Genomic DNA, 22,432 nt, shown 5'->3' with positions numbered 1-22,432 from the left:
ACTCAAAACAACAACTACAAACAGATAAATTAACTTTCCCTTCAGAAAAGATGAACTTTAAAAACTAAATCCTCTTTGTTCATCAGTTCAAAGACACAAACATCTCCTGACTGGAGTCCAGTTTCACGTGCAAATAAGGACCTACCAGCAGATAAGAAGCATTTATTTGAATTCTTCTTAGAACAAAGCAACTTCACATTCCGCAACATTTTCTCATTCTTCAAAATCACATACTTCTCTTTATTCTCAATAATTCCTTTGAGATTTGGTACACCCTGCATTGTATAGCAGTATTAGCAATCATTATATGTTATTCTACAATATAGCACTGCAGAAATTTTGACCTTACCACCCGAGATTCTCTGAGATGATTAGGTTTTATGAGAATAGTGAAAAAATGATTGTTAGAGATGAACTTTGCAGCTACTTCTTGAGCTCTATTTTCTCTTGGACAATTCAATGATGTAGTTATTCCACTAGTCTCTTTAATCTCACTTGCATATATTAAATATGTAGCATCATTCATGAAAATAAACTAAGTTAGAGTTAGTAAGAGATACTCAGTTCTTAACAATAAAAGTTAAATCCATATACCTCTAACTTTTTTATGAGGTCTAGGAGAAACTAATGGTAACTTTTGTGTAGCCTCTTCTTATTAAGTCTTTCATTCAATATCTCCACTGATTCATCATCACCATCATCACTATCATCGACATTCAAAGTCTCAATTGATTCATCATCACTATTATCAAGATTGTCAGTTTCATCAAGAGTGGAACATGAAGAATCATAATCAATTTCTACTGCATTCTGGCCAAGTATGATTACATCTAACTCTAAACTTCCTTCTTTATACTTAAACACTACCAAACAATATTGTTGCAGAGAGTAATTTTGAGTAAAAATATTCCAACCCTTTTGAAACCAAATCTCACCATTGTTGTTTTTCCAAAACATTTTCTATTTAGTGCCATCAGGAGGCTTCATCATCACTGGATTTGGGAGACCAGCTCCATGAATGTTTGTAAATTTATTTGGTATTTTCTGTCGAAAAAATATTAATATTAGAACTAGAATTTTTTAAACGATCAGGAGTCGACGTTATCAAAATGTAGGCCTATCCTCAACTACCAATGTTTAACAATATGTAACTTTAATTTCATGTTAATCTATCTTTGTAATTTCGATTATTTATGATAAATCGAAGATTTGTTCGTTTGTTTTTTGTTTTCTGCAACAGACAATATTTCAGAAGTGCATCTCCGAAGACACTTTTTTTTCTAAAAAAAACGTGTTTTCAGAAATTCATCTCCGAAAACACATTTTTTTAGACAAAAATGTGTCTTCGGAGATGCATTTCCGAAGTCACATTTTTTTCTAAAAAATAAGGTATTTTCGGAAGTGCACATCCTAAATCATTTTTTTTCCAGAAAAATATGCATTCGGAGATGCACTTCCGAAATATAGAAGCGTTTTTGAAATTTTGCTACGAGTTCCTAAGAAGGTAGGAAGGTCTATAAAGAAATTGTCTAAAACTTACTTTATCCTTTAACATTCTCCGCTTGAGATAATTTGGAAATCATAAAAAAAAATAGTAAATAAGGTGTTAATTTAAATATTTATTAGGCTAATATTATTATTATATCTTGATTATAATAATATATATTTAATAATATATTTTAATATAATATAATTAATTATACTATTAATGTATTGATTCACCTTGATTTTAATTTTTTAATAATTATTGAATTTTTTTGGATATGCATATCCGAAACATTTCAAAACCAAAAATTGAAATATTTCGGATATCAACTCCGAAGACACTCACTCTTAAAAAAAATGATTTCGGAAATACATCTCCGAAAACACTTTTTTGTGTTTTCGAAAGTACACTTCCGAAATCAACTTTTTTTCAGAAAAAAAAGTGGTTTCAAAGATACATCTCAAAAATATAGGGACATTTTAGCATTTTTACTGCGGGTGTCCAAGAAAGTTGGGGGTCCATAAAGAAATTTCAGATAATTTTTATCCTCTAACATTCTCCGGTTGAGATAATTGTCTATGAGGCACATAAAACCATATACCCATCTTATTAAAACTAAAAGAATTTGTACAAAGGTATCTGATCGGTAAAATAGCAAGTGTACTATTTTGCCTCTGTAGTAATAAAGGGAAAATTCCCCGAATATCGATCTCAAGGACTGTGTGATATTATAGAGTGAGTAGGAATTCAATTAAACAAAAAAGCCTTGGGGTTTTTGGTTTGGTAATTATAATTGCAACTAAAAGTAAAAGAAGTATTTGGTCAAATATGAGTAATCTGCCAGGGTAGGTGTGTGCATTAACATGTAACAATTCTGAACCCTTGTTTCATAACAAAATTCAACTTATCAATTACCTTAAGGGTGTTTGCTCCTAAGTCCTTAGTGGGCAAACCTTTGAACATTCAATCCTAATCCCAAAGTCCTTTGATATTAGTGATGAATTCAAGCATTATTATTATCAAGAATGTTCCGGTTACTATAGGGTATCCCTAGTCCTAGGTGATATCTACTATAGTATAATGGTATAAAAACCCTAACAATGGAGGTCAATCCTAATTGTCAGTCATAAATCAATCCAGTTGGTCCGACGAGGAAAGCGTTAAAAACTTTATACCATTAAATTGAACGTGAAAGAGAAATATGTTATTGAAATTCGGAATTCAAAATCATCACAAATGTTAATCAGGGACACCCCCTAGCCTTGGGGGGTTTAGCTACTCATATCATCCAAAGAAATTACAAAGATATCAAATAAAGACATTACAATAGAGATGATGAACGTTGATCTTCAATGGCTTCTGCTCATGAGAGTTCTCTGTTCTTCTCTAATTACATAGGCTTCCTCTCTCAATCCTCCAATTCTCCGTGTGGCAAAAAGATCCCTAATTCATCTTCAAAACTCTCCTAAATAGTGCAGATTAACTTAAGTTGGTTGGAAATCCCGAAAACACCCTTTTAGGGCAATCACTGAATAAAATAGGAAAAACCACTTAAATCAGCGTCGCCACCCGACACGGGCCGTGTTGAGCAACACGGGCACCCGTGTTGGTCCCCTGTTATTTTCCTTTTTATTCTTTAGTCCCAGGACGTGCAACACGGGCCGTGTTATGCAACACGGGCACCCGTGTTGCTTTACTGTTATCTTTCTTTTTCTTCTTCTATCCTAGGACGTGCAACACGGGCCGTGTTGTGCAACACGGGAACCCGTGTTGCTTCACTATTTTCCTTTCTTTGGGAACTTCACGCATATCTCCCTTCCTGACATGGTCCGTGTTGAGCAACACGGCCACCCGTGTCAGGCCTCCTGCAACATGCTTTCTGAACTTCCTCGAAACTCCGAGTTTTGCACTGATTTATTCCGATTTATCCATATGAGTCTGAAAACATTAAAACATACAACCAAAGCATAAAATGACGAATAATGAAATGAAACACTAAATAACATAACTTAAAAATGCTTAAAAACAACGGTAATTATATGTGTGAAAACCACTGATCAAACTCCCCCAAACTTAAACCGTTGCTTGACCTCAAGCGACAATTACAAAAGTTAATGACCTTCAAAGCACACTGGTGTTCATACATGAGATATCCGTTTGTATTGATCAAGAAATATTTAGTCCGACATTCACATGACGCGACAAGTTTCTGCTAAAACATTAAACCTTAAGCTCCCCTTTCGGATACTCTACAACTATGCTTTGCACTTAAGTCTCTTTCCGATTTTCCTCCTCTTTCATTCAGACAATCAGATCAAGGCACTGCATTTCTTATAATAATCATCACATGCATGAGACGAATCAAGGCTTTTTATTTTCTTCTTCTGGCACCAAACTAGCAGCATTTGCTACTTTTAATTACCGATGAAATTTTCAAACTTTGCAGTTATATATTGTCCTTTTGGACGACGTTTGGGGATCAATCTCCTTTGGACATAATGACCGGGTGAGGGTTACCCAACTTAGCGAGCCGATTGCCTTTTACCGCCTTTTCATCATTTGGTGCCAACTTTATATCTATTTTTTCTCAACCAGTCATCATGCAAGTGAATCTGAGTTATGCCAGACTATATCAATAAACTACTCGAGGAGTACTTCTCAGGAGACAAGCACTATGGTGCAAATCTACATGTTAGACTCTTATTTCTTTTAGGGAACCGAGGGTGTTTAAACAAACCTCTTGTCACATTATTCCAAACTTTCTGTCCTCAAACAATCCTCCCTTCATCTCTATATACTATTCCCGATCGCTTTTTAAAATAAAAACTCTCCAACAAAAATTAAAATTTCGGTCAAAATTTGGGAAGAATTCACTTTATGGTTTCACATCATACCAATAACATAAAAATATCAAATGCAAAGAGAAGAGCCTCCCCCAAACTTGGACTAAACATTGGCCTTAATGTTTCAGAACGAGCTTGAGAGAGGTGACTCACAGAGGGTTTTGCACTCCAATGATCACTTCCGAGCTTTCACTAGAGATGTCCTCTTTTATTTCTTGAAAATAAAATTAACAAATAGAGAAAGTAATTATTAAAACCGTGGGTTGCCTCCCACGAAGCGCTTCGTTTAACGTCGTATGGCTCGACGGTCCATTACCCTTTATTATGGAGGGTATTTCCTTTTCCAAACCTTGTTGCTTGTAACTTCCGCAACCACGAACTCATGAAGATGAAAAGCATGGATAAATTTTCTCTTCAATTTACTTCCCTCATTCTTCTTATCACCTTGCTCTTTCTCTTCCACCTTCTTCTTGACTTCCTTAGCCTTCTTAGGACTTTTGGCAGCTACATAAGTTGGTTCCACCCGCGAGGCTATGCTTGAAACTTTTTCTTGGAGCTGTTCAGGCCTTTTGTATTTTTCCTCACTTTCCGCCATATCCACAGAAGTTTGATCATTTACACCTGTCCTATGTTTCTTAACTCCTAACATCTTCAAGGTTACCTCTTCATCAAATGATTTTAGCGTCAGTGTCCCTTTTTCAATGTCGAAATTGCAGCGGCCTGTCAACAAAAATGGTCTCCCAAGAAGGATAGGAGTTTCTTCATCTTCCAGAATGTTCATGATGTGGAAGTCAACATGGAATACAAACTTATCAACCTCCACTAATACATCTTCAGCTACCCCATATGATTTCTTAACGGTGTGATCAGCGAACCGTAACTTTGTCTTACTTTCACTAATCCTTCCCAATTCAAGCTTTTTGAAAATAGATAGTGGCATTAAACTCACAATGGAACCAGAATCGATGAGTACCTTTTTAAATTTTATATTCTTGATAGTGCACGGTATCGCCACCGCTCCAGGGTCTTTCCTCTTGATTGGGATCTTTCTTGCTGACGAGACTATACCACACTTCTCATTTGCAATTTTTGGTTCTCCTCCTAGTGATCTCTTTTTCGCCAACACCTCCTTCATAAATTTCTTATACAAGGGCATGTGCTCAAGTGCTTCAAAGAAAGGTAGATTTACCTCTAACTTTTTGAACAATGCAATAAACTTCTCAAAGTATTTCTCTCTTGAACCTTTCTTTGTCACTCTGGAAGGGAAAGTTAGTTTTATCACCGGTTCAGCGTCTTTCTTATTTTTTTTTCTTCAAATGGTTTAACCGGTGGTACCACAACTTCTGGCTCTTTTGGATTCTCTCTTATTTCCAGATCCACCTCTATTACTATGGGGTCATCTATTTCCTCTCTCTCTCTTGGTTATATTCTGACAACTTTTTACTCCTTGTTGTAATTGCATTAATCTTCTCTTGGTCTTTTGGATTTTTCACAGTTGAGCTCGGAAGGGTGCCTTGTGACTGTAGAGTGAGATGATGTGCTATTTGACCCACTTGAACTTCCAGATTTTTAATTGAGGTGGTGGTGTTTCTGTGGTTGTTTCTTGTTTCTTCTTGGAACTGAGAGCACTGCCCAGCCAATCTTTCAATTGCCACTTCCCACTCTGCCTTCTAGGGGCCTTGTTGTTGATCTTTCCAAGCAAAATTTGGATGATTCTTCCACCCTGGATTATAGGTGTTAGAATACATATTGTTTTGACTCAGGAATTTGATTTCTTCAATCTGCGTGGGAGTAGCAACACAGTATACAGTTTGGTGTGGCCCATGGCAAATTTCATAACTTACAGGTTGAGCTTGTTGAACTTGAGCCACCTGCTGTGTACCTATGTTCATAGCTTTCAGTTTCTTTTCAACTTCTGCAGCTATAACATCTTCAACCCGAATTTTTGAAGTTTCCAGCTTAAGATCAATGATTCCTTCCGGTTTGCCAGCACACCTGTCATACAGCTCCAAATATTCATTTGCCGCTATTGCTTCAATGATTTTTATGATGCTGGAAGCTGTTGTGAAATTTGTTGAGCCTCCAGCTGCTGTATCAATTAACTGTTTTGTTTTCATTCAGAGCCCATTGACAAATACTTGCATCTGTTCAGTCTTGTCCATATTATGAGTGGGACATGCTACTAGAATTCTTTTGAATCTTTTGTAGGCATCTCCTAAGGGTTCACCCTCCTTCTGCTTGAAGTTCAGGATGTCATACCTCTTCCTTATAAATACAGATGCAGGAAAATACTCATTCAAGAAAGCTTTTTCCATCTCTTCCCATGATGTAATGCTGTCCGCTGGAAGAGAATAGAACCACTCTTCTGCTTCTTCTACCAAGGTGAATGGGAACATTCTCAGTTTCTTTGCCTCTTCTGTATGACCTTCAATTTTTAAAGTTGTACTCATGGTCAGAAACCTCTGTAGGTGCTTGTTTGCATCTTCATTAACCTTTCCGGTGAAAGGTTTTCTTTCCAGCTGATTTATTGTGCTCGGATGCAATTGAAAATTGGCCGCATTTACCGGTTGGTTGACAATTGTTAGTCTACCACCCGGTGTGTTTGTAGCACCATAGTCTCCGAGAAGTCTCTCAGGTGGAGGTGGATTCTCGCCCATAAATTTTTATTCACTTTCAGAATCTGAATGAATTGTCACAACTTCTTCTTCGGATTCCAGTTTATCTCGACGAGCTTGTCTACGCCTTGCGTGTAAAGTTCTTTCAATTTCTGCGTCAAAAAGAAATTCAGCTGAGGCCTTACCCCGCATACACAGATTAGACAAATATTAGAATTAGGGAAAGAAAAATATAAAAATTGCAGAAAATAAAATTTTAGTCGCAGAGCAACAAAATTCTAATTGAAATAAATCTAAAAAACTCTATAATTTCGGCAGTCCCCGGCAACGACGCCAAAAACTTGATCGGTAAAATAGCAAGTGTACTATTTTTCCTCTGTAGTAATAAATGGAAAATTCCCCGAATATCGATCTCAAGGACTGTATGATATTATAGAGTGAGTAGGAATTCAATTAAACAAAAAAGTCTTGGGGTTTTTGGTTTGGTAATTATAATTGCAACTAAAAGTAAAAGAAGTATTTGGTCAAATATGAGTAATCTTCCAGGATAGGTGTGTGCATTAACATGTAACAATTCTGAACCCTTGTTTCATAAAAAAATTCAACTTATCAATTACCTTAAGGGTGTTTGCTCCTAAGTCCTTAGTGGGCAAACCTTTGAACATTCAATCCTAATCCCAAAGTCCTTTGATATTAGTGATGAATTCAAGCATTATTATTATCAAGAATGTTCCGGTTACTATAGGGTATCCCTAGTCCTAGGTGATATCTACTATAGTATAATGGTAGAAAAACCCTAACAATGGAGGTCAATCCTAATTGTCAGTCATAAATCAATCCAGTTGGTCCGACGAGGAAAGCGTTAAAAACCTTATACCATTAAATTGAACGTGAAAGAGAAATATGTTATTGAAATTCGGAATTCAAAATCATCACAAATGTTAATCAGGGACACCCCCTAGCCTTGGAGGGTTTAGCTACTCATATCATCCAAAGAAATTACAAAGATATCAAATAAAGACATTACAATAGAGATGATGAACGTTGATCTTCAATGGCTTCCGCTCATGAGAGTTCTTTGTTCTTCTCCAATTGCATAGGCTTCCTCTCTCAATCCTCCAATTCTCCGTGTGGCAAAAAGATCCCTAATTCATCTTCAAAACTCTCCTAAATAGTGCAGACTCACTTAAGTTGGTTGGAAATCCCGAAAACACCCTTTTAGGGCAATCACTGAATAAAATAGGTAAAACCACTTAAATCAGCGTCGCCACCCGACACGGGCCGTGTTGAGCAACACGGGCACCCGTGGTGGTCCCCTGTTATTTTCCTTTTTATTGTTTAGTCCCAGGACGTGCAACACGGGCCGTGTTATGCAACACGGGCACCCGTGTTGCTTTACTGTTATCTTTCTTTTTCTTCTTCTGTCCTAGGACGTGCAACACGGGCCGTGTTGTGCAATACGGGCCGTGTTGTGCAACACGGGAACCCGTGTTGCTTCACTGTTTTCCGTTCTTTGGGAACTTCACGCCCATATCCCTTCCTGACACGGTCCGTGTTGAGCAACACGGCCACCCGTGTAGGGCCTCCTGCAACATGCTTTCTAAACTTCCTCGAAACTCAGAGTTTTGCACTGATTTATTCCGATTTATCCATGAGTCTGAAAATATTAAAACATACAACCAAAGCATAAAATGACGAATAATGAAATAAAGCACTAAATAACATAACTTTAAAATGCTTAAAAACAACGGTAAATATATGTGTGAAAACCATTGATCAGTATACATTATTCTAAAACTCTAACTCTTACTCTCTCACCTTCAACTAATTGTATCATTAGACTTTTTAAGTATACAACCCACTTGCGAGATTAATAAACAACAACTATCATCACCACCCCATCTAGCTTCTTATAAATCATTTTAGCATTGTTTCTAAGAAACATCCTCAACATTTCCACCTTATCTATGAATTGATTATGGTTCGAAGATGAGCTAAATTTTTCTGAAATGCTTATACATGATTGACTATAGTCATGCCATAATTGATTATGAAATGGTTTTGAGCAGTGGCGGAGTCACAACAAAATTTTTGGGATAACAGCTAAGATAAACTAAAAATTATAAATAAATATAAAAAATATAATATATAAAACATTTAAATTATCATTAAATTTAATAATATATTTAATAAACATAACTATATATTAAGACTGATTTGAGACAAATTTTAATTCTAGAGACTTTTAAGATAGATTTTAGAGAAAATACATAATTGTTTATTAGTTTTTAAAGAAATTTTATCTAAAATTCGTGTAAAATATTGAGCCAGATTTTAAACGGAATCTCATTGTATATATAGAATTTGAAATGAATTTTAGACATAATGCAAAATTGTATTTTTTTTACTATTTTTTATTTCATCTCAAATCTGTTTAAAATATTAAGATGAATTTGAGACAAAATTACAATGAGTCTTTAAAACGATAATTCACAAAATACACAATTATTATTTATTTTAGTAATGTTTATGAAAATATTCTCAATTTCTTATCAAATATTTAGACGAATTTAAATTCTTTATATTATCATTAAAATGTATTTTAAATATAATACACAACTATTATTATTGTAATAACTGTAATTATTATTATAACTATTATTATTATTATTATTATAACTATTATTATTATTATAATAACTATTATTTTGTAATTCCCGTTACAAAACCGTGTGAAATATTGAGAAAAATTTGAAAAAAGAAACAATTATATAGAGCATTTGAGATAAATTTTAGACAAAATATAGAGTATAGCTTATAAATAATAATGTAAAATATTAATAATAATTTAAATAATTAACTTAGTTAAATAATTAATAATGATAATAATAGTTAGTTTTGACATGGGGAGAGGAGTTGTGGCTTATAGAGGCAAATATAGATATAAAGTTATATATTTGAGTGTGTATTGTCTATGATGTGGGACCATAACACCTAATTAGAACTGATTGTACATCTCAATGTTTAGTGTTTACTAATATTTTTAATGTACCACTTGTGTAAATTTAATGCATTAAAAAAGAACATGGGGGTGGCCGTGACCTTCCTTTGCCACCCCCTAGCTCAGCCACTGGTTTTGAGCCTTTATATTGTCTCATTTTCTCGAGTTTATTATGATCAAGGTTGTTAGAATCAAATTTTTACCTTGACTCGTTTTACCTACGTAAAATCGAAACATAAAATCGTAAAATTTAACTTAATTTTAAATAATATTAATTATAAATTAATTTATATATAATATTAATTATATATATGGCATATCATATGAGAATGCCATAAATTTTGTATAAGCAAACATGGTACTCTAATCATATATTTTTGATTTCAGAAGATGTACCAGTACCAGCACAATCAGAACTTTGAATAAATGTAAAGCTGGATAAATGCAAGAGTTACTCAAGTCTTCAAGGAAACTTCTGATACTACACCAAACCGCTGCGAATACACTTACAACAGAAGTTGAAATACAAAGCTGAACAGAAGATCTCAAAAGTATATATCTACAACAGAAGCTGAAATGCAAAGCTAATCAGAAGATCACGAAGACTGATTTGAAATAAAGCCGTTAAAGACATAATCATTAGTAAAATGGCTGAAACACTCCAAAAGCGCAATTCCCAAGATTGATTGAAGAAGTTATCCACATGCAAATCCTTGGAAGAAAACAAAAGCTGAAACAAACACGCAAACCATTTAATGCTGCAAAAAGGGAGTTGAAGTTAACGGGAAAAAATCCTGAGTATATATAAACTCATGATCTCTTAAATCAAATACAACAATCACACACGAGAACATCATTATTCTGAAAAATCATCAGGTGTGAAGAAAAACCCTCTGAAGCAAAGTTTCATATTCATTCTCAGAGTTCATTAAACTTGTACTTAATCTTAATGAAATATCACAGTGGTGATTACAGCTTTCTAGAAGCTATATTATACACTGTCATCAGAAGTTACGTGGTAACTAGGTCCTTGAGAGACCAATTGGGTCAGAAGTCTCAAGAAGTATAGGACTAGTTGAGTCTTAGAAGTTGGTTAGTCACAAACAGTTGGTTTGTGCATGATTGTTAGTCACCGGCAGTTTGGCTCGTGCACTGTATTGTGAGTCACGACAGTTGGTCATGCAAGTATAATCAGGTTCTGATTATAGTGGATTAAGTCCTTGTTGAGAGAGGCAAATCACCTTGCTGAGGGTGGACTGGAGGTAGCCTTATTGAGAAGGTGAACCAGGATAAAAATAACCGAGTTCTGTTTAACTTTCCTTTATCAAGTTTTTAAAGAACCACTTATTCAACCCCCCCTTTCTAAGTGTTTTCTCAACCTTCAATTGGCATCAGAATGCCTGGTTCTGGATGCAAACACTTAACCGTGTTAGAAAAAGATCCAGAAGGAAAACACTATGGCGAATGATTTAAACAACAATGGCTACACAAAACCTCCTGTGTTCGATGGAGAGAATTTTGAATATTGGAAAGATATGATAGAGAGTTTCTTTCTAGGACAAGATCCTGACTTATGGGATATTGTAGTAGATGGATACAACCATCCTGAAGATGCAGGTGCAAAGATAGCAAGGAAGAACATGACAGATAAACAAAAGAATGAATTCAAAAATCATCACAAAGCCAGAACTATCTTACTAAGTGCTATCTCACAAGCAGAATATGAGAAAATCACCAACAGAGATACGACACATGATATATTTGAGTCACTCAAAATGACTCATGAAGGCAACGCTTAAGTCAAAGAAACAAAAGCCCTGGCACTAATCCAGAAGTATGAAGCTTTCAAGATGGAGGATGAAGAGACTATCGAAGCCATGTTCTCAAGATTTCAGACCTTGACTGCGGGTATAAGATGTAACACTCCATTTCTACCCGGCAAATATTCAAGAATCTGAATTTGAAAATTTCTCGACAAACAAATGAGGCGTCACATATTCGTTTAACAATAAATCACTTCATCGCATTTAGCGGATACATAACACCTTTGAAACAGAATAACTTATTTTATTAAAACACAGCGGAATCACTTAAACAAGTATTCAATAAAATACCTTCAGTTAACTTAACATTTTGTTCAACCAAGATAAAGGAATTAAACAGCAACATCATAAATGACATAAATTGTTTCCCCCCAGAGTGCTACGTATCAGAGCGACAACCGACTCGAGTAACGACAACTAAATCTTCATACTTTAATACCTGCACGTTACCAATATAAAGGCAATGACAAACAAGAGAAAAGGGTGATATATTAAATCATATAAGTGGACGTATGATAAATTTCATGTTTGAATTCAGACATATAAAATCATCATATCGCAAGTATCAACAGTTACCATACACAACATACTTCCACAGTTCATAAATCTCACATACTTTTCATCGCACAATAAGTCATAATCATGTAAATAACATTATCCAATATATTCAACATATTTTAGTATACAACAAGTTCAATAGTATAATACTCCAAAGATTGAATACTATTATTCCAAATATATACACAATCCATCATTATCATACATTCACATTTATCACCAATTCATGTATAAAAACATCACCATATTCAATTATCACATCTCATGTACACATAACAATCACATAAATGCATATATTTAAACATCACATAACCTCAATGTGACTCAATGCAAAACATGTGACTCTATGCATGTGGTACCCAATATGGACCCAAAGTTCCACCGCTTCCGATTCATATAGAATCTAGCCACGTTTCAGGTCCGGACAAGATCGAAGCCACCAAATTTAAACATATTGCATGTTAGAATTCAGACATATAAAATCATCACATCGCAAGCATCAACAGTTACCATACACATCATACTTCCACAGTTCACAAATCTCACATACTTTTCATTGCACAATAAGTCATAATCATGTAAATAACATTATCCAATATATTCAACATATTCTAGTATACAACAAGTTCAATAGTATAATACTCAAAGGATTGAATACTATTATTCCAAATATATACACAATCCATCTTTATTATACATTCACATTTATCACCAATTCATGTATCAAAACATCACCAAATTCAATTATCACATCTCATGTACACATAACAATCACATAAATGCATATATTTAAACATCACATAACCTCAATGTGACTCAATGCAAAACATGTGACTCTATGCATGTGGTACCCAATGTGGACACAAAGTTCCACCGCTTCCGATTCATATAGAATCTAGCCACGCTTCAGGTCCGGACAAGATCGAAGCCACCAAATGTAAATATATAGTTTACCGCTTTTCGAATTTACTCTAGAATCCAAGCCGCTTCTGATCCGGACAAGATCAAAGCCACTACGCATGTTTCCAATTAAGGATAAACATAATTTACGCCTATTCCATTCAAGGATTACCGTCTAATACCATGTGAACCCACAGTTTCACTGCTTCCACAATAAAGCCGACTATGCCATGAATGAATGTACAATTACCAACCATTTATGAAATTAAGATCATCTCTACCATCTTAACATTCCGCATATCACAATAATTCAACTCGATGAATTATCCACCAATTGTACACAACATTCACAACACATACATATCATTCACATATAAACGGCCAATTAATCAATTATGATTCACAAAATCCAATTAACACTAGTAACCATACTATCTCATGTTAATTCTCATTTTTGCCAATTATATATGAACATACACTTTTAACATCAAGAAATTAATCATTAAAATTAATGCTATCCAACTACCCACAGAGAATCAATATCAAAACAACATCATTGGCATAACAATATATATTTCTCAACATACATATTCAAGCCAAAACACAATTACGGATAAATTCTCAAAATATTGTTATTTACCGATAAACCGAATAATTAATCTACGTTCGAGTCTATTCCAATTAAATAGACTTATAGAACATTAATTCAATCATTAATTAATCGACCGATTAATATCACAATTTCGACAAATTAACACTACCACGTTAATGTACTAACTAAGCTTAGCTACCATGTTAATTTTCATCAAATTCCGGTCAACTAACTATACCTCTTAATTTGGCTATTTCGATCAAACGAGACTATTTATTAGCTCTATAATTATTACTGTTAACAAGCCATTTATTTTACTTGTAATACATACTACATACTGCATACTACATACTACATCATTCCTTAATTCTACTGTTTCCAATTTATTGTCCCTACTGTTCAATTATATATATTCTTTTCATTAAAAGTCACTTCCATTATATGATCATTAATAGCTGATACAGTAGCAAATAGCAAGAAAAAAATACATACATCACATGTTAAAATGGCATAAGAACGAAATGGTGAAGTAGCTTACTGGAATAAAATGGGAACAAGTCATATAGCTTGCTGAGACACCCGTCAATGGACAAGGTCGATGCCGGCCGTCAACCAATCCAAGGCTGTGACGCCCGTCAATGGGCTCAAATGACGTGCCACCTGTCAGCATATAAATGCCGCCCGTCATGCTATCCAGCGGTGTTGGCCGTCAATCAAGACAGTGCCGCCCGTCATGGGTATCTTGCCAAACGTCACTTATTTTACCCATTCGTGCATTTCATTTCGCTTTATATTTATTTTTCAACACTCATGGTTTATAATACGAACAACAACCTGAACGTCCAAATATTATCACAAACAGTGATGGGAAACTTCAATTTCCGAAACAAGTTAACATGGCAATTTCAAACAACAACCACATCAATTAAGGGAAAACATTATCTTGTAGATTTCTAATTTTCCAGCAACAATCAACACAAGCAAAAGTAATAAATCTACACATCCAATCCCCACATACAATTGTTCATGAGCCCCATTATAGGAAGAGAACCCCACCCTTACCTTATCAATGGAAGCAACTTAATGGGTCTCTAATTGCATCTTCAATTGACACCATGGGTAGAAATCTCCAAGCTTCTTCTTCTTCTCCAAGACTTGCCTCTTTCTCTTCTATTCTTGTTTCTTCATTATGGCAACTCTCCTCTTTCTAAATCTCTAAAATCCTAATATAAAACCAATTGGGCTTAGTGTTTAAACTTTATCTTTATTATTCTTCATAACCAATTAGGCCCAATAAGATAAATAACTCAAATAATCATTTATATCACCTTTAATAATATTCCATCAATGTAATAATTCCGACTTATAAATAATATTATTCTTAATATTATTTTCCGACTTCAATTTAATAATTCCAAATATGCCCTTAAATAACACCGACCATCCAAATTCGACTAAATCGAATATTTAAATCCTTCAATAATTTAATTAACCAATTTAATTAAATTCGGGGTGTTACATAAGATTTCTAAACAAAGGATACACCAAAGTTGATCATGTAAAGAAAATTATCAGAAGTCTACCAAGAAGATGGGGGCCAATGGTTACAGCATTCAAAGTCGCAAAGAATCTTGATGAAGTATCCCTTGAAGAACTCATTAGTGCGCTAAGAAGTAATGAGATTGAGCTCGATGCAAATGAGCCTCAAAAGAAAGGTAAAACTATAGCTCTTAAATCTGTTAAATTTTTTGAAACTAATGCTCTGCAGGCTAAGGAAGAATGTTCAAGTGAGTCCGGATCAGAGGAAGAAGACAAACTGTCTCTTCTATCCAGAAGAGTAAATCAACTCTGGAGGAGCAAGCAAAGGAAGTCCAGAAACTTTAAAAGACTAGAATATAAATGAGAAACCTCTGAATACAAAAGGACAAGCAGAAGAAGCAATGTGTGCTATGAATGCAATGAACCAAGACATTTCAAAAGTGAATGTCCTAAACTGCAAAAAGAAAGGCCTCAGAAAAGATTTGAAAGGAAGAAAAGTCTGATGGCTACTTGGGATGACTCTGAATCATCTGAAGACGAATACAACTCAGAAGATGAACATGCCAACTGTAACTCAATGGGAGAACTGACTTTATTATTTCGCAAACAAAATGTTGCGGTGAGCAAGAGTCGCCACCGACTTTTATTTTATCCAATTATTAGGAAAGGTATGAAAGTACAGGAATGACCTTTTTAAGAAAAGACTTGAGTTCGGGGGGTAAATTATGAAAAGGGAAGGTGATAGCACCCTTTTCATCCGTAGTTATCTACGGGCTCTTAGTTTGCTTAGCTCGTTTGTTCTGTTTGGAGGTCAAAGTGTGTGTGTGTGTGTGTGTGTGTGAGGAGTGTGTTCAATTCAGATATTTATTTTGAAGTTAGTGAGCTACGTTCAGTTAATATCTTGTCATACACGCCTAATTACTAACAGTTAAATATGTACAGAAAATAAAGTGCGAAATGTAAAATCCTACGCGATTACATGGCTTCGGGATGGGGTTTACAATTTGCTGAATGGGGATGAAAATAAACTACAAATTATTACAACCCAAAATAAAAATTAAAGTGACAATAAAATAGTTAAAGGTACAAAATTAGTGACTTGCGAATGTCCAAAAGAAATGCCTCAAGTCCTCAAAGATAGTACCTCACAAAAATCAAGGAAATGTTAGTTAAGGATATATAAAAGGATGCATGAATGAACGACAAAAATACTAACAAATACTAATTATAATAAACAAAACTAAGCGTATTAAATCTAAAAAGAGAATTAAAATTAAACAACATATTTTTTGGGTTTTTTAATATGAGAAATAAAATCTAATTAGTCTATTTCTAATGCATATTTTTTGTATTTTTGATGTATGGTTTTTTGGTATTTGTTTTAATAAAATAAGAAAAGTTAAATAACTTCATCTACTAATTAAATTAATAAACAGACGAAGTAATTAGAGAAATAAAGTGAGGGGTGTAGATTAAATAAAAGCCCAAGGTCCATATATCTAACTCTAAAACACTAATTCTAACTTACACAAAAGACATATAATGATAAAAATTAATCAAAATTGAAAAAAAAAACAAATAAATAAGGAGAGAAAAAATTAAATGCATTAGAATGATGGGGGCGCCCCATGTTTATTGGTTTGTACTTTGTAGTTATAAATCCTATTTGACTCTATTTAAAAAAAAAAAAGAAAATAAAACAAATTCTAGCCAATAAGACATATTGATATGGCATACCATTAAGAAATAATAAAAAGAAAACATAAGGAGGTAGTGCTAACATGAGAGGGACAATGAAACAACAACATAATCTCTCTTTCTCACCATATGATGTTCTTTATATTTTCTCAAATCTCTCAAAATTCTGCTTAAACTTCAATCCTCCCTACAGACAAACCGTGATTAATTAAAACAGAGCAATAAAAGGTACCTTCGACGGAGAGGGCGGTTGTAGATCTGAACGAAAACGGAGGGCTGGCTTTCGAAACGTCCTTCGTCGGTAGAGCGGTGGAAACTCCGGCAGTTGCGGCTCAGATCGGAGGTAGCTACATTCTGATTGGGCAGCCGAAGATGGTGTGATATGGTTGCGGTGGAGGTGCGTCTGAGTCGGTCGGAGATGTGGCCGGAGTCGAGCGGTTGTGGTGGTTGCACTGGTTTTCGTGGCTGGGCTGTGCGGTGACGGATCTTCGCGGTGGTTCGTTGTTGGTAACGGCAAGGTGGATCGGTGAAATTTGCAGCTGTGGCCGTTGGATGGGTAATTTTAGTGTTTTGATGATAACAACTAATAAATTTTGTATAAACAAACATGGTACTCTAATCATATATTTATAATTTTAAAAGATGTACCAGTATCAAATGTAAAGCTGGATAAATGCAAGAGTTACTCAAGTCTTCAAGACAATATTTTGATAGTTTAGTTAGGCCTTCTTATTGTCATACACATGGTTCCAACATTGTGTGAGACATCATGTAGTCTATCAAAACCACCATGATAAAAACACAATCTATTTTGATATACTTGCAAGCACATAGATCTAACATAACAAGATTGAGTACATAGAGAAATAATTTGTAAAAAACACATACTTGATTGATTCATCAATTTGTATTATAATTGATTTCATCAATACACAAATACTGTTATTATTTGATCAAGACTATAGTTATTATACTTTGTTTGTTATTTTTGGTGAAACTAAATAAAATACAAATTCAATTTGGGTACCCATATCATAATTGATTTGTTTGCTATCTTTGATGAAAGTAAATAAACTGATTAAAGTTTAAGAAATCTAATAAAAAAATCTAATAAAAAAACGGTTAGCCTCTTATATGAATAATTTCCTCTCTTTATGTGGTTAGTTCCTTCCGGAACCTATAATGATTCCTACAAAAATCATAGTCATTTTCTCAAAATAGTTATGAGGCGTCTCTTTTATATCACTAGAAAAGTGTAATTATACATTTTACCATTTTATTGAACAAGAAAAATGAATATTTAACTAAAATTATAATGTAACATCCACATCAATAATCTTTATTTTTCTTTTTTAATAAGTAATGGAATTTATCAAAACACAGTACAACCAGGAACTTTTACCGTTTTATGTAACGTCCGGAAAAATAATTATCCACTTAATTTAGATATTTGTGATGTTTATTGAATTTTTGCGTTTTGGGACGATTTAGTCGGTATTAGTTTGAGATAGCAGATTGATGTTTAATCGGAAATTTTAATATTTTTAGTGTTAGATATATTAGTTAGGTAATATGTAGCGTTTTGAGAATTTTCCGAGTAATTAAGATTAGACCGTAAATATGAAACATTGAGTATTCAGTCGGTATATTAAAATAATCAGATTTTATTTTAATGGTATTTAACTGGTGGTATTATTTTTTTATTAAGAGTGCCACTTTAAAAATAAATAATAGAAGCATAGCAATAGAAAGAGAACCGAGGAAGAGAAAGGAAAAATAGAGAAGGGAGACTAGGGTTTGTGAAGAGGAGAAAAGGGATCCAAAAGTGTTGCTCTAAAGTGCAATTTTTCTCAAAATTCCAATGTAACTTTTTAGAGTTGCACTTAATTCAAAGTAAGGATGAGATTCTCTTTTTATAATGGGACTTATGAGAAATTGTATGTTATGGATTGAGAATTTAGGTTTTTGCTTTGCTGTGTTGATTCTATTTTTTGTTGTTGGTTGAAATTATTCTGTGAAATAGGAGATATAAGGCATGCTGTTATTGTTGTTCATGTATTTTACATAGAAGTGGAGAATGAATTTAAGGCCATGACGGCATGACGGGCGTCTAACCCTTGAGTGACGAGTCACTCTGTTGGTTATTTGTTCTTGTAAAGCCCGGTAGTAATAATTAGGAAACAGAATATCACTGCATGTTATGAATGGAAATACTTGGCTAGTAACAATAGCAGTTAAAATAGAAGTAAAACATTCTCGTTTGATCGAAATGGTCGAATTAATCGATATAATTAGTTGTACGGAATTTAATGAAAATTGACGTGGTAGCTAAGTTTAATTAGTACATTAACGTGGTGGTGTTCTTTTGTCAAAATTGCGATAGTAATCGGTCAATTAAATTAATAGTTGAATTAATTTTTTTCATAAGCCTATTTAATTGAAATAAACTTGAACTTAGATTAACTATTCGGTCTAGCGGTAAATTACGGTATCTTGTGAATTTAACCGTAAATGTGATTGTTGTGAATATCTTTGTGATTATTTTGTTAATGGTATCGACTGTTGATTTGGATGAATTGTCGGAATTGTTCCGTCAGTTATATGAAGTTGTTGTATTATGTGTGAAGTGTTATTACCTTAATAATCGATAATAATCGTGATATGGGCGTGTGCCTTGTGACGAATATTTTGTGAAATAAATGATGATGATGTTGTGTGATGTTCGGTTCATCTAGTCGCATACATTTTCATATATATTGTGACGGTCTGGATTGGCAAATTAGTGACGAAGGCTTATGCCTTGTGCCTCTGAATTGGGCAATTGGTGACGGGGGCTGAAGCTCCGATTGGTACCACATGCATGTACATGAGTCATGTCCCATATATTTTATGTGATTCATAGCGCGACGTTTGTGATTACATTGTGATTGTATTTTTGTGACTTGTTATATGACGGAAGTATGTGAATTGATGACTTTGTGAATAATATGAGGATGTCAATACTTGTGAATGCGATTAACCAAATATGTCTAATTTCTGATATATAACTTATCATGCGCTCAATTATATGAATTGATATCTCACACTTTCTTTGTTTCGCCGTTGCCTTTATATTGGTAACGTGCAGGTGATCCGCATTGAGAGGAGGTTAGCCGAGTTGATCTTGAGTCGTTGTCGCTCTGATACGTAGCACTCGGGGGGGACGAACGCGTTGTATACTTGCTTTTGAATTATTATGTTTTGCCAAATACTTGAGTTGTCTTTTGAGATTGCCACTTTAATTGTGTTAATTGTTGGATAAAGATGCTATGAATCTTTGAACTAATTGTTGAGTTTTCGTTGCACTTTTATGGAAGTTATTTTATGTTAAAAACTATCGTTTGATGTTGTCGGTTCTTCCGTACTTTATGAATGCTATGTGTCCGCTCTATGCGACAGGGTGATTTGCCTTTGCGAATGAATATGTGATACCTCAATTGCTTCATTTGTGAATTTTTATACTCTGATTTTATTTAAATTCCGCCGGTAGATTTGGGGTGTTACACTTTATACACGACAGGGGTAAAGTATTCTAATAGTGAAAATTACAAGATACAGAAAAATCATTAACTGTCCTAAACCACTTCCACTAAGCAAGCACGATAGCACTGAAACACTCATCAAAGTTAAAGATATTACCACTAAATAAAATAGCGTTTCTCATCAACCAAATATTCCATGTTACCGCTAACCATATAATCCCCACAGTTAATCTTTCGTCTACCACCTGAATTTTTTCAAAATTGCCCAAGAAGTTTCTTAACTCCTCATTCGTCAAAGGTACTGAATCTCTGACCCAATCTCCAACCTTTTTCCAAATCCTTCTCGTAAATGGACACGATTCAAACAAGTGGTTCGAATCCTCCAACTCTCTAAAACAAAACACGCAACAACAATCCGTAATGTCAGGCAAAATGCCTCTAATCTTCAATTCTTCCCTAGTAGGGAGCCTCCCCAAAATGAGTCTCCAAGAAAATATACTGACTTTTGTAGGAACTTTCAAACCCCACACGAATCTTAATTTTTTCAGCATTGTATGGTTGTGAACAACCCCTTCATCTCTCTTTGTAATCTCTGCCGCACATGCTTTTACTGAGTAGCCAGCCTCTTCATCTTCAGCCCAGTAGCACACATCTTTGGCAGCTGGAACAAAAGTGAACTGGCCAAGTAATTCTATCAAAGACATTAACAGATGTTGATCGTCGACATCCTCATCTTTCAGCCAAGTGTTACTACGCCACTCCCAACTCGCACTAGCCCACGACCCAGCCTCCACCACGGACATTAAAGGCGACACAACCTTGGCATACAATTCCGGAAACGCTTATGAAATAGGTTGCGCCCCTGCCCACTTGCTAAACCAGAATGATGTTGTCTCTCCATTATTGACCCTGCATAAAAACAAATCAGAAACAGAGAGGCCTTTCGAGCCTTTACAGTCGTTGACCAAAATCAAATTGCACCACCAAATAGAACCCCCCTTCGAGATAACCTTCGCATCGTCAACATACATCTTAACCTCCGGGTTTTGGTATCTATACCGTAACAGATTTGACCATAATGCGTTGTCCTCCGTTAGAATACGCCATTTCCACTTCATTAGAAGTGAGACATTCACTGCATCTACATCTTTAATTCTCAACCCGCCTTCTTCTTTCGATATGTAAACATTACTCCAGCTAACCCAATTTATGCATCTTTCTTCCTCCATCCCTTTCCATAAAAAATGCCTTTGGATTCTAATGATCTCATTCAGAACCTTCCTCGGGACCTGTTAAAAGAAAGGGAATATAACGGTATAGCATTCAGTACTGAATTTATCAGAACAACTCTCCTTTTTATAGATAGAAACCTCCCTCTCCACTTATCGAGCCTACCTCTCACGTCCTTAATCACCTCTTTCCACATTCCAATCTTCCTCGGGCTATCACCTATTATTATTCCCAAAAATTTGAACGGAAACTTACTAATTCCACAGGTCAAGAAAGATGAAGTTTGCTGTAGGTTTAAATCACTCATATTTATACCAAAAATGTTGCTTTTGCACAAATTTACTCTAAGGCCTCACATAAGTTCGAATCCTCTCAAAATAGTCTTTAAGCTCCAAAGGTTCTGATTACCTCCATCTCCGAATATTATTGTATCGTCCGTAAAATGTAGAATGTCTACAGAGTCGTTATCTCCATCACATCAATATTCTAAATATGACTAAATACTACAACATTACATTTAATATAAGGGTTGAATTCATTGTAGACATTAAAACTTAGAAAGACCATAAGTCTAAAGTTTTATACGTGGTCATAAAATTTCGAAAATGGATAAATTTAGGGACCAA

General features: G+C 34.6%; 1 pseudogene; it reads right to left on the bottom strand.

The window, feature by feature from the left end:
- Positions 1-41: 41 nt before the first annotated feature.
- Positions 42-6,943, bottom strand: LOC131647797 (B3 domain-containing transcription factor VRN1-like; annotated as a pseudogene).
- Between the last annotated feature and the right edge of the window lie 15,489 nt (positions 6,944-22,432).

The sequence above is a fragment of the Vicia villosa genome, linkage group LG2 (assembly GCF_029867415.1).
Source record: "Vicia villosa cultivar HV-30 ecotype Madison, WI linkage group LG2, Vvil1.0, whole genome shotgun sequence".
Lineage (NCBI taxonomy): Eukaryota > Viridiplantae > Streptophyta > Magnoliopsida > Fabales > Fabaceae > Vicia > Vicia villosa.
The sequence above is the reverse complement of the archived record's forward strand: the minus strand, read 5'-3'. Positions and strand labels throughout refer to the sequence as shown.